This window comes from Nilaparvata lugens, chromosome 8 (genome assembly GCF_014356525.2).
Source record: "Nilaparvata lugens isolate BPH chromosome 8, ASM1435652v1, whole genome shotgun sequence".
Taxonomy (NCBI): Eukaryota; Metazoa; Arthropoda; class Insecta; order Hemiptera; family Delphacidae; genus Nilaparvata; species Nilaparvata lugens.
In genome coordinates this window covers 14,252,047-14,265,454 of record NC_052511.1, presented here as the reverse complement: position 1 = coordinate 14,265,454, position 13,408 = coordinate 14,252,047, and the positions used below count along the sequence as shown (strand labels likewise).

At 34.1% G+C, this 13,408-nt stretch overlaps 1 protein-coding gene across 1 annotated transcript in view; it reads right to left on the bottom strand.

Moving 5' to 3' along the window:
* LOC111061337 overlaps positions 1-11,064 on the bottom strand; it is a 29,977-nt gene extending 18,913 nt beyond the window's left edge. The window contains exon 1 of the mRNA XM_039434022.1: positions 10,934-11,064. The gene's annotated coding sequence lies outside the window, so the exon portion shown is untranslated. The remainder of the gene's footprint in view (positions 1-10,933) is intronic.
* Between the last annotated feature and the right edge of the window lie 2,344 nt (positions 11,065-13,408).

The following is a 13,408-nucleotide window of genomic DNA, read 5'->3' as shown; positions in this document are numbered from 1 at the left end:
TTGTTCAATTTAATCAAATTTATTAGGATGGCATAAAAAAGTTCAAAAATTGATGTGTGTGCTAACTAGACTATTCACACAACATATTCCCAAACTTTCATAATAATTTATTGGTCTAGTAGTTTCTCAATCACATATAAACACTCATTTGTCTTTTTCTTTAGGGCTTTTTGTAATATAAATAGAAATACAAATCACAGTACTCTTTTAAATTATTTTATCACAACATGATTCGTACATTAAATGCCATTTCCAAGTCTGAAACATTCAGATTCATTTTCAAACTTGAAAATGGTATTTAATATCTGAATCATGTTGTGATAAAATAATTTAAAAGGGTACTGAGGTTTGTATTTCAATCTATATTTAAACATTCATTTATATTTTTCATTTTTATATTTTATCCAAGTTGTATTATAATTATTGTGTGATTAAAAAATAAAGTGATAGATTTTATAAATTAAATAGTAAGCACTATTATTCACTATGATTCAGAGGCCCGGGTTCAAGTCCCGGCCCGGGCAAGATATTTATCTCGGGCCACTCCCGTGTTTCGGATGGACACGTTAAGCCGTCGGTCCCGGCTGCCTAAAAAGCAGTCGTTAGGTCATGTCAGAGGCCCTGAAATTGATCAGCTGCGACCTGAAAACTCTGACACCAGACCTGAGCCAGCCAGGTCACTCGATATTATTATTATTATTATTATTCACATTAGTCCAATCATATTTTCTTATGACTCTCAATCTATTTCTTGAATATTCCAATGCTGTCTGCTGTACATTATAATTTTTATAACTTTAGTCGAGTCAGATTTGTAATGCAGGAGGAGTAGGTGGGCGAGGAGGAGGAGGCGAAGGAGAAGGTAGAAGAGGGAGAGGAGGAGTTGAGGAGGAGGGGGAATAGTTGGAGGAGGAGGAAGAGAAGGGTGGGGAGGAGTAGGTGGGGGAGAAGGAGGGGTTGATGAGGAGGTGAAGGAGGAGTAGTTGGGGGAGGAGGAGGAGGAGGAGTAGGTGGGGGAGAAGGAGGGGTTGATGAGGAGGTGAAGGAGGAGTAGTTGGGGGAGGAGGAGGAGGAGTAGGTGGGCGAGGAGGAGGAGGAGGCTTGAGTTACTATTCATCTCAAGTTTATAAACACTTCAAAGACTTCATATAGAATATTTATATATGGTTTAGTTTATAATAAAGGTTTGTGTTAAAGTTGGTGTCGTGTGAACAGAGGTTTGAGCAAACTTGGCTCAAAGCCTTATTGTAATAAACCACTATCACAATAAACCTCGGTTTAGGACTATGATTTGAAATCCATATGTGATATGAATTTGGATTTAACCTACCACATTGTGATGTATTATTATTTTGAAATTGATCAGCTGACTAGTAGTTCAATGAACAGTAGACCTCGCGCAGTTCAAAACTCTTGTAATACTGTCCATCAGAGTGAATTATGTCCTGTCCTTACGTGTCCGTGTCCGTGTAGTTATATAATAATTATAGTTTTACAATTAAAAAGGAAAACAGAAGAAAATAATAACGAACTTAATTAAATATTCTCAACGATTCAGTATAACTAATAAGATTAGAAGAGAACAGTATTTTAGTTAGATTCAGGTAAGTTAGTGAAGGGGTATGAAAAATATGTTTATACAAAGAAATAAGAAACAGTTGAAAGAAGAAAGAGTTGGTAGAGCTCAAAAATAATAATTTAATCATCAATTGAGCAGCATAATTTTTCACAAGATTTTTTTCACCAAGAAGTCTTTTTCTATTGCATGGAACATGGCAATTTTTCAAATTGCTGAAATCTGGCATGAATATTATTATTTAGAATTCCATATAATAAATTAAATGCTCTTAAGCTGCGTTTACACCAAAGTTATTAACAATATCTTGATAACTTAATCCTTATAGATTTCATCAGATTGAACATAACTTATCATAGTTACACATGATGATCATATGAGTTTGTCAAGTTCCGTTCAATCTAATAGAATCTATAAGGATTGAGTTATTAGCATTTTGTTAACAACTTTGGTATAAACGTGGCTTAAAGGATTTTCTGGTTTTTAAGTCTTGGACTTCAAATGTTGACCTCGAAGTTTCAGTGGAAAAGGATATTGGACAAAATGTTTCATACTTTTTCAAATAAAGATAACACAATAACCTTCCTGAATTTATTAAAAATCAATAAGAAGTCCTGAAGTCGGATAAAGAATATTATTTGCTAGTAGCAGTCACCGTGTCGAACTTAATATCTCTGCAAAATTTCATGACCATTGGTCGAACGGTCTAGGAGGAGTATCCCAACAAATAATAACAATTTCATGTATAAGAGCTTTGCTCACCTTCGGCTCGCTCAGAAATTAGAAATGAAAATAAAAATTTACATGGATAAGGCGGAGCACCTGCAATTCTTAAGGTGCGTACAGATATACGCGCAGCGAACATGAGCAATTCACTTTTAATCAGCTAATAATAATAATAATGTCGAGTTACCTGGCTGGCTCAGGTCTGGTGACAGAGTTTTCAGGTCGCAACTGATCAATTTCAGGGCCTCTGACATGACCTAACGACTGCTTTTTAGGCAGCCGGGACCGATGACTTAACGTGTCCATCCGAAACAGCTGATGCCAAGCTTTTTATATCTGTATCTTTCTGTTTCTGTGAAAATACAGATATAGTCAGCTGATTAAAAGTGAATTGTTCATGTTCGCGGCGCGTATATCTGTACGCACCTTCACAGATATGGCACTTGTGGCAGGTGATGATCTTACCAATGTCAATTTATATTATGAGCTTGATCAAAATTGTTGGAGTGGTTTTTGAGAAAACCGCGGTTTTTTATATAATTTTGATAGAACTTTGAATCGCAACTATTATAAATGCTGAATAAATGCTATATTTTATGTTGAATTCATCTGAATGCAGGTACTGCTGGTGGCGGACATACAGAGATTTTTACAAGTGCATCCTTCTTCTTTCTCCATTCCTCAACATTGTCACCAACTGTCGGCTTTCTTTCTACAAAATTCTTGGGAACCCTTCTATTGAAAATCTTTGAAATAATGTAGACTGTTTCAAATAGAAAAATATTAGCTATGGTACATTAGTATATGGTTGGTTGGATTCAGAGACAGAATTCTTTCAGACGTATGTCCCTTATTAGCTTCTGTGCTCATATTGTTGCATTAGTGCGCCAAAAGTCATCTTTATCGTTGTGGACACTGACGAATTTATTAACCTGCTTGGCCTTCCCCAACACTGTCCACAAGACAACATTGATTAGCATGACCATGCTCGTAGCACGGAGTGCCCTTTCTACTTTTTTGTTTGAAGAGTAGGGTATTCATTTCGGCGCCATTCGCTCTATGTCTGCTTCTCTTTATTCGAGACCATGACATGTGACTTGTATCTCCATTATGGCATTTGTTTTTGACATCTTCACCCATCGACTAGCCGGTCTCACGTCAGCCTATATATATATATATATATATATATATATATATATATATATATTTTATTATAAAGCCCACTTTCGATGTATATATTATGTTTCAACTATTCAGGTTATTAAACCACGTGAAAAAACTCATTCCTGGTGAATTTCTCAATCGATATTATTATGAAGAAAATTTTCTGCAGTCAATATTATATTTCACTCACACTCATTTATAGAAGTACAGATAATTGTAATAATAAGCATATTTTAATACTCTGTTTAGAGGTAGATAATATTCTTCAATGTTGAATAGTCATAATGCTATATTATAATGCTGTAATTAAGCCTATTGAAGAATAACAAGATTACAGACACTATTGGTCAGTGTGAAGTTAGCAGAACATTTGTCAGAAGTACATTAGAAAACGATAGTTCTGGATGCAGACACAATAGTTCTATAGTTCCTGATAGATATGAGCAATAGTTCCATTGATATAATGAAAAAAAATGATTTTGAAAGAATGCACTGCCAACTTCTAATAAAAATCCTATTCACCTCAGCAGTACACGTAGAAACGCTTTCATGACTGTTACAATAGGAGATATGAATGTATAAGAAGCCACTTACATGACTGGTGGGTTCCAATCTATTAGTCTATACCCTATTATAAGCTAAAATCTTATCTATTATAAGCTAAACTAACGATCTATACATTTTTCAACCAATTCCATTGATTAATGTGGTCTGTGGCTGGGGTGTGAAGTTGGCCCGGACGAAAATTTGAAACTTCCAAATTTGATATTTAGAAACCTAAATAAATGTCAAATTTGTCAAAACAAACTTAAACCAACGATCTAGACTATTTTCAACTAGTTTTATGAAAATTCCCAGGCTGGTGTGAAGTTGGCCCGGAAAATTTGAAGTTTCCAAAAATTTGGTATTCAGAAACCTAAACAAACGTCAAATTTGTCAAAACAAACTTAAACCAACGATCTAGACTATTTTCAACTAATTTTGTGAAAATTTCCGGGCTAGTGTGAAGTTGGCCCGGAAAATTTGAAACTTTCAAATTTGGTATTTAGAAACCCAAACAAACGTCAAATTTGTTAAAACAAACCTAAACTAACGCTAAACTAATGATTTATAACACTTTCATTGAGAGGGCTGACATCATCCGGGCCAACTTCGCAGACGTGCTAACTTCTGTTGAGAGCGTACCATGTACTTGTCGAGCGGAAATTATGAGGTAATATGATGGATGAACGTAATATGATGGCATGATGCGTTATCCTATTGGAATTCATCATATTTTAAAAATAGTTCTTCTCTGGAGGCTGCAAAGGACCTGGCTACTTACAACCATTCCGTCTTCTGGCAGCATCTTAGTTGAGCCCAAATTATGAAAGTTTAATGTGATAGCTGAAGACTTGATTCATAAATTCTCATCACAGTTTCCTTCAATAATTCTTACCTGGGGCAGCAAAGGACCTCATTACCTACATCCTTCTCCTCCGCTGACAGCATGATTTTTGATCCCAAACTATGAAAATGGTATAGAACTGAAGCCCAGAATTGTTTTCATTGATTCACACTTTTTTCCAATCTGGACGTAGTGGAGCTGGCCTGCCAAATTTGAAAACTTTTAAAGTCTCTCACGGTTGAATTTTTTGAGACAAATTATGAGAATAGTATAGGAATGGGCTCCATCGAATGAGACCAATATGAAAAATATTCAATATCACTTTATTTATGAATCTATAAAAGATATTAAATACTTCACACAGACACATAAATACATAATGCAGAATTCAAATAAAGTTCAGCATGATAATACAATTCAATAATTTGATAGTAGATGGTAAGGGAAAAAACCACTGGCGTGAGATGACTCTTGATCGCCAGTGTGAGTAGGAAAAAAATTAAATTTAAAGTTCTCTGAAATATCTTATACTAAACTACGGAACTCTCTTCCTTATTCATATTTTATACAGTGTATACAGGATATAGAACACATTATTCCATGGGAAATCGGATAAGAGAATAAGAAGTAATTTTGTCAATAACTTTACTATAAATAGTTACTATAATGACTCAATTTTTCCATTTTCTAACGTTTTACTTGAAAAAGTGAGTAATTTTCGGTTAAATTTTGCATTTGAGTAAAACATCACGTTCAATAAATGACTCACATCTCTATTCAAACAGTTGAAAATGTTGTCTGGTAGTCTACACTATTTTTAGTTGTAATCCTCGCCTGATAATTTTGAAAGCTTGTAGAACTTCTTGATCTGACGGATTCTTCTCTTCAGATTCGTCACAGTCATCATCATCATCATCATCATCATCATCATCATCATCATCATCAGCTCTAAGAATTGAAATGTGTGACAAAAGCAGAAGGATGGGAAAGTCCTGTCTACCTGCCTGTTCTACGAATGACAGGTTTTTGAAATTCTATTTCCAGTAACTTGCATTCAATTTCCAACATGTGTTTCAAACTCTATTCACTGTTTACCATCCTATCTTCTCCCTACCTGAACTTGTCATTATTTTTAGTTTATTGACCTTTCTGCTGAAACTAAACAATTCTGACTGTTGGCTTCTTATTCACACTACATTTTGTATGTTGAAGTGAAGAGAGATAACTTTGTAGTTGAGAGGTCCAAAATTCGTTATAGAAGAAAATAAGGAGCCAAAATTCTGAAATGTCATGGGACAAGGTAAAAATATTTGTTGCTTAGAAGAATTTATTAAGTGGTGGCTTGTTATAGAGAGGCTCGACTGTATAGCAATTTGAATATAGTGTGCTTGTATAAACTGTATAGCAATAGGCCTATATAGATGTAGTAAATAATATATAATAAACAATATATAGGAACATAATTGACCGAGCAAAGTGAGGTCTAAGATTTAAGTCGACGGTTTTGCATTTCTCTTTATGTTTATAATTATGTTCCGCATTTACGGCGAAACGCGGTAATAGATTTTCATGAAATTTGACAGGTACCTTTTTAAGTTGTGGGTCAACGTATATACAAGGCTTTTGGAAATTTTGCATTTCAAGGATAATATAAATGGAATAGGCGCATCCTTCATACACCAATATTAGAGTAAAAATCACACTAGAATATTATTCATCATAGATCAGCTGTCGAGAGGATTATAAATTGCATGCAATGACGCAAGCAATTTAATATATCAATGTAAATTGAAGAAAAACAGCTGTTGTTCGATTAATATCATCGATTAAATCTTCGTTGAATAAATGAATAAACGTAGGATCTCATAGGCCAGCTCAGAAAATTATGAGCTGCATAATCACGTCTCCGTGGTTGGGAACCCACCTGAAATTTCGATCCTAGCATAAGTAAAACTGCAGGTCTATCAATTGACTGAGCGAAGTGAGGTCTAAGATTCAAGTCGACGGTTTGGCATTTCTCTTTATGTTTAAATGTTCATATGTTGCGCATTTACGACGAAACTCGGTAATAGATTTTCATGCAATTTGACAGATATTCCTTTTCAAATTGTGCGTCGACGTATATACAAGGTTTTTGGAAATTTCAAGGATAATATAAAAGGAAAAAGGAGCCTCCTTCGTACGCCAATATATTAGAGTAAAAATCAGACTATAGAATTATTCATCATAAATCAGCTGTTGAGTGGATTATAATATAATTGCATGCCATGACGCATATCTCAATGTAACTTGGGAAAGAAATCATCAGCTGTGTAGACTATTGATTGCATGCCTCATTGAATGCAATTTTTATGCACTATTAAATGAATTATTGATTGCGTGCAATAACGCATGCAATTAATAACTAAAATACCATAGTATTGGCTCTCAAATTTTCTCTGCTTTGAACTCGGGCTGTCCTGTTGCCAGTATGTCTTGAAGGAGATTAGCTTTTGATGTTAGCATTTTTGATACACCAACCCGAACAGCCATTAGCCGTTTTCACACCGATATCTTGCCGACACGACACAACAGGATAGAATTTACTCTGATGGACAGTATATGAGGAGGCTGCGGTTTATAAACTGTGCGAGGTCTACTGTTCACAGAACTACTAGTATTATACTTCGGTCAAACCAAGTCTACACATATAATAACATAACATAATAGGTTCTTGTTGATCGTTGCTCATGCTTGAGAATATTAGCAATTTTTGTAAATTCGATTGATCGATCCAGCGCATGTGCATTACTTCAAAGTATTAGCAATTATTTTAAGTTTAGGTTTCTCTGAACCACGCAGCGTTATTGTGGGTTCTGTCAACCGTGATACGCGAAAATCACGCGTGTGTGATAAAAAAGTGGGTGTTTTCTCTGACAGCAACCTCGCAGCGCGCGATTATATTTTCAGTCATAGGCAACATAGATGTCCAACATGTTGCTGTAGCTAATGATCTATTAATGAATTTTGTAAATGAAAACCCATTGAACTTTTTATTGACTGGGGATAAGAAGGGTTTTCTATAATTGTGATTACCAGGCATCTGTTTGATAAAGATACCAAGTTTAGGGAATATTTTAGGCTTTCAATACATTTTGTTTTATGAGGTACTGTTCTGTGAATAGTAGACCTCGCGCAGTTATAAACCACAGCCTCCTCTAATACTGTCCATCAGAGTAAATTCTGTCCTGTGCTGTTGTGTCAGTGGCATATCCAGGGGGGATATGAGGATGTATCCCCCCCCCCAGCGAAATGAGACCTACATTTATTTCGTGGCCCATTCAGCAACTACTTTAGTTAGCTTTCTTTATATTGTATGAGTCGAACAAATATCTAGGAGATGAGAGAATAGCACAATGATAATTATGAAATTATAAGCTAGACAGTGAATGGTCTAGTATATATTTGGACTGAGATAGCATGAAAATAAAAAGATAGCACTTTAAAGTGAGTCAATTTTGTTACTTTTCACCATCTATTATATTGAAGAAATTCAATGTAGCTTATATTTTTCAGAGTTGATCATAGTTTATTGAGTTTCAAGTATGTGGTTGAGAAGACAAGTATGGCCACCTATAGTAGTTCATATCCTTAAACAATGCACCAGCAGCTTCTTCTACCCTTAAAATTTCCCGGTTATGATAAATGGGGGTAGCCTAATTTCCATCGTTAACAGGGGAGATACATCCCTGAATATTTGGGAAAATTGTTTATTCCTCTCCCCTAGAAAAAATTCAAGTTCAAGAACTGAAGTAAAAATTATGAAAAATTGATCAAAACAGTTAATGAAAAGTATCTAATTATGATTTTGGTATTATTTATGCTTACTTTCTGTTTTATTATTTTATACTTTTGTTTATAAAATTATGTATTCTCTTTTATTCGTTTTGAATATGTATTTGTTGTATGGCAAATAAATGATTTGATTTGAATCAAGTTGAAACCTATTAGCATTATTATTTTTTGGAACAATTGAATTACTAGTAAAATTCTTGAGTGCGCGACGCAGAGGGAATTACAGAGATTGCGCGCGTGAAGTCAGAGAAAACACTTCCCTAGCAATAGCTGCAGCTAAGGAACTATAAAGACTTTATAAACTATAAAGTATTATAGTTCCCTAGCTGCAGCAGACTTTAGCGTGATTACGTCAAGAGAAACCTAGGCTTTAAAATTAATGTAGTGGCTAGTCGCGCATGTAAATTCTATTGGTCGATCCAGCGCACGCGCATTACTTCAAAGTATTAGCAATTTTGAAATGTAATGGCTAGTCGCGCGTGTAAATTCTATTGGTCGATCCAGCGCATGCGCATTACTTCAAAGTATTCATAGTGGAATTGTGGAACGCTAAGAACTTCAAGGCCATCTCTGTTTACTGTCGATCGGCTCTCCCATCGAACAGTTGGGGTTCCCCCGTCGTGTACGTGATCAACAGAGTGCAGAGCGCAGTCGCAAGCCGGAATAATTATTGTTATGTTACAATCAGCTGATCAAAATCTTACACAAAAATACATATACAACCAATCAAAGACCTTAAAGAGATCTTTAAGGTCTTTGCAACCAATGTAATAATAATGTACTTTGAATAGTATTTTTTAAACCATAAACTAATAATTCAACTTAAAGTAACTTTTTAGAATAAAATTTTAACTTCTTTCATAAAATTATAGGACATATTAAAATTTATCAGCGCAATTTTCAAATATTCATTGTTATTGAATGTCCAAATTGTAGGTTAGTTGAGTGGTACTTTCTATTATCTAAGGTATTTTATGTATTTTAACCAATATCTCAATTTTATTCACTAACTTATATATTAAGAATATAGCATGATCAATTTATGGACAAGACATTGTCTACAAAAAATAATATATTTTACAGTTGAGTCGCTGACAGCTTTGAGAGTACCTACCTAGTTATTACGTGTGTCAGATTTGGCAACAACTCTGGCTTCCCATTTTAAACCAAGATTATTCTTGTAATTTAATTTTACCAGATTTGAGGATTTCCTAGATTAAAGACCTTTATACATTCTATTATTTGAAACAAAATATGTATAATTTAATATTAAATTTACTGTTAATATTGTTAAGAATCGGTCTGACGAAGTAGTAGAGCTAGATAAGGATAGGGCTATTTGCTTTGTTGAATAAAAGAAGGATAGTAACACAAATTTAATGTTTTAGCAAATACTGCTATTATAAGGTGGACCTCACTATAGAAATCCCTAGACTTCTAAAAAAAATCCCAGACTAATGATCTACTTTTCAGGGTAACGAAAAAATATTTGAAATAAATCAAAACTAAGGTAATTATTTGAAAAAATAAGGTAATTATTTGTTAATCAATTCCAAATCTAAAATGTTTTATCCTATCCGAATTTGTTTGCGATAAAACAAGAACTCATATCTCTTTGGGACACCTACCAAGATTCGCACAGGTGGCAATCCTCCATCTAGAGACTTCAAGCTAGATTCTCACACAACTGTGAAAATTGTTCCAATTCCCATATAATTTGTCTTTTTTTGGGATACTCTCAAATATAAAAAATAAAAATTAGATATCCAAGTACCCTTTTAAAATTGTTTAATCACGACATGTTTCGGCTATATAATACCGTACCATGATTGACTTGATAATAACTTGTCGCTATTGAACAATTTTAGAAGGGTTCTTAGATTTCTAATTTTTATTCATATTTCCCAAAGTTCTATTAAGGGGATTAGTCATTCATACAACTCGCTCGGCCGGGCTAAATGGGAATAGTCCAATAAGAACCTCGTGGGCATTTATATTTTTACTGTTCATTGTCATTGTTGTGTGGCAATCCAGCTTCAACCGATATGGCTATAGATACCCAATAATATTATACCCAACAACCAAGCAACAACGAAAACTATCAGAATAATGTTTCAACGGCGTGCACTGGAAACTAGAACAATGACAATAGCCAGGGGTATTAGTTAGCTTATATAATTTGATATGAATATTAAATAAAAATATCAATATAAACTGAATGAATATGAATAATATAAATAACTCACCAATGCTTTTCTTGAATAACACAACTAGGAACACGATCTAGACTGCGTAGTAGTCTAAAGTCTACTGCTACCCAGAGACACTTCCCCTTCAGCCTGTTGCAACTATAAAACTAGGGACGGTTTTTCTCTTTCACACACCTTTCCCTCTCACTCTGTAGCCTATACATACAGCCAGTGTAGAGAATGTTGGAAGAGAGGATCTGGATACCTGCTGCCGAGAACAGACTGAACAAACTTTCACCCCCACCCTAAAAAATGAGAGTTGATTTTACCCACACCCTAAAAAATCAGAGTTGAGTCTCATGCGGTGGGAGTAGGCTGGATGGTTCATGTTATTATCTAACCGGCTCTACTAGAGAAATAATTTTTTGACTTTCAAGAACTAGGAAATTTTAGGGAGAGCTAGAATGTAACGTAGCTCAGTTCAGAGCTGGTGACTCACGGTTTAGACCTACTTTTCACTGTTCAGTATTGCAAAATAATGTGAATAATTTCATTTTTTTTATGGAGAACAGGTTACCTCTAATGTGTCTCCTTTACAAATACTACATTACAAAATCATTACACAATGATAATGCAAAGATAATGTCATATAGTCCTACTCGGTTATCATCCCTCATAAATTTCTGCTTGGTTAATATAAAATGTCATTCAATCAATTATTAGGCTACATGAATGACTAGACTGCAGTCTAATATTATCATTATATATTTCATAATCAGGATTGGAGTGCAATTATTGTTCAATTAAAAGTTTCAATCCAACAGTTGTCGGCGGTCGTAGAACGTAATGTCTATATAGCATAAATACTTATGTTATAAATATAAAGAAAAATAAAAATCTCAGTACCCTTTTTGAAATACTTTATCACTGTATTATATAAATAAATATAGTGATAAAATATTTAAAAAAGGGTACTGAGATTTTTATTTTTTTATATTTATATTACAAGTAGCCCTATACAGAAAAGAGATAAATACTTATAGTATAGTCTAGGCTACGAATATTTTCATTGATCCAACTGTATCAATTGACTGTGACATATATAGAGCAAGCAAAATATTTAGAACTCATATTAACACATTGGACGATTCAATTAACAATTAAGTTAACTACGTTCTTGATGTCTTGTTGATATAAAAATAAATACCGTGGAACTTTATTTTGAAGTCACGAAGTGAAAAGTGTAATTTTTATTCTATAATCTATATCATAGACACTTTTGAAAAGTGTAATTTTTATTCTATAATCTATATTATGACATTTTTAACGCTAAATGAAAATGGAAGCATCAGAACGTCGTCACGTCTGTTACTTCTCCCCAATGAACCGCTGAACACTATAGGCCTACCCTACTACCATAGTAAAATAAAAGCTGCAAAGAATATTAACTTAAATTCGCTTTGATACTATACAAGGCTTGGAGACTTAGCCAGAATGAGTAAAGAGAGGCTACCATCAAAACTCCTGGAAGAAAGAATGCTTGGAATGCGATTGGAGACCTCCGTGTGCTGGGCGTGGCAAACTGGCGACGCAGTGCACAGGATAGAGACAAATGGAGGCGCTATGTTGAGGAGACCAAAGTCCACCCAGGACTGTGGAGCCGGATATAAAGTAAAGTAAGTTCTATACGTAGGCGGCCTACTGGATACTAAGTTACATACCCTAGTGTAGAATTCAGTGTTTCGCCTCTTTGCAGACAGTTACTGGACAAATACTTTGCTAGATAATTCAGTAATTCAGTTTTCTCCATCCATTACCAGCACTTGCTGGATAGATTGCGTCATTAGGTCAAACTTGATTTAAATAAACACAGATAGAGATGGGTGGCAATCAATCAATCAATCAAGTTTTATTGAACAAAATATTTACATTAGAGGTTCCACTAAACCCGAAGGTTTTTCAGTAGGTGCCTGTATACGTATACATAGTAAATTATAGAATCGTACATTACAAAGAAACAAAAGTAAAAAAATTGATTAGAGGAAGAGAAAAATTTTTTTTCCATGCGAAGGGAAGTTGGGAAGTAAGAAGAGGATGTAAAGGAAAGTAAAGTAAAGTTATCTAGGAACTAGAATAATAAAATTTAAGAAAATAATTTAGATAAACTACTCGAGTAAAAGAAAAATATCAATCAAATCAAATCATAAATCATGAAAAATGAGTATTCACTATTTATGAAAAAAAAAATTATAATAAACATACAATGGGGAAAAAATTGAGAAATGAAAGTTGAATTTCAAGAAATAATTATAAGTGGTCGTTCTAGCTGGCGGCAGTGACTCAATAAAATTAATGTACCAGCGAAATCTCTGCTAGTTAAAGTGAAGTTAAAAAACTCTGGATCGTAGTACTATGACTAGCTACAACTTTCTTGAGAATTCAGGTGAAAATATTGCATTTCAGTAAGACACGGTACAGTATTAAAATTTATCAAGATTTTCTCTTTAGCGAAATTTCATTTATAAATTATTC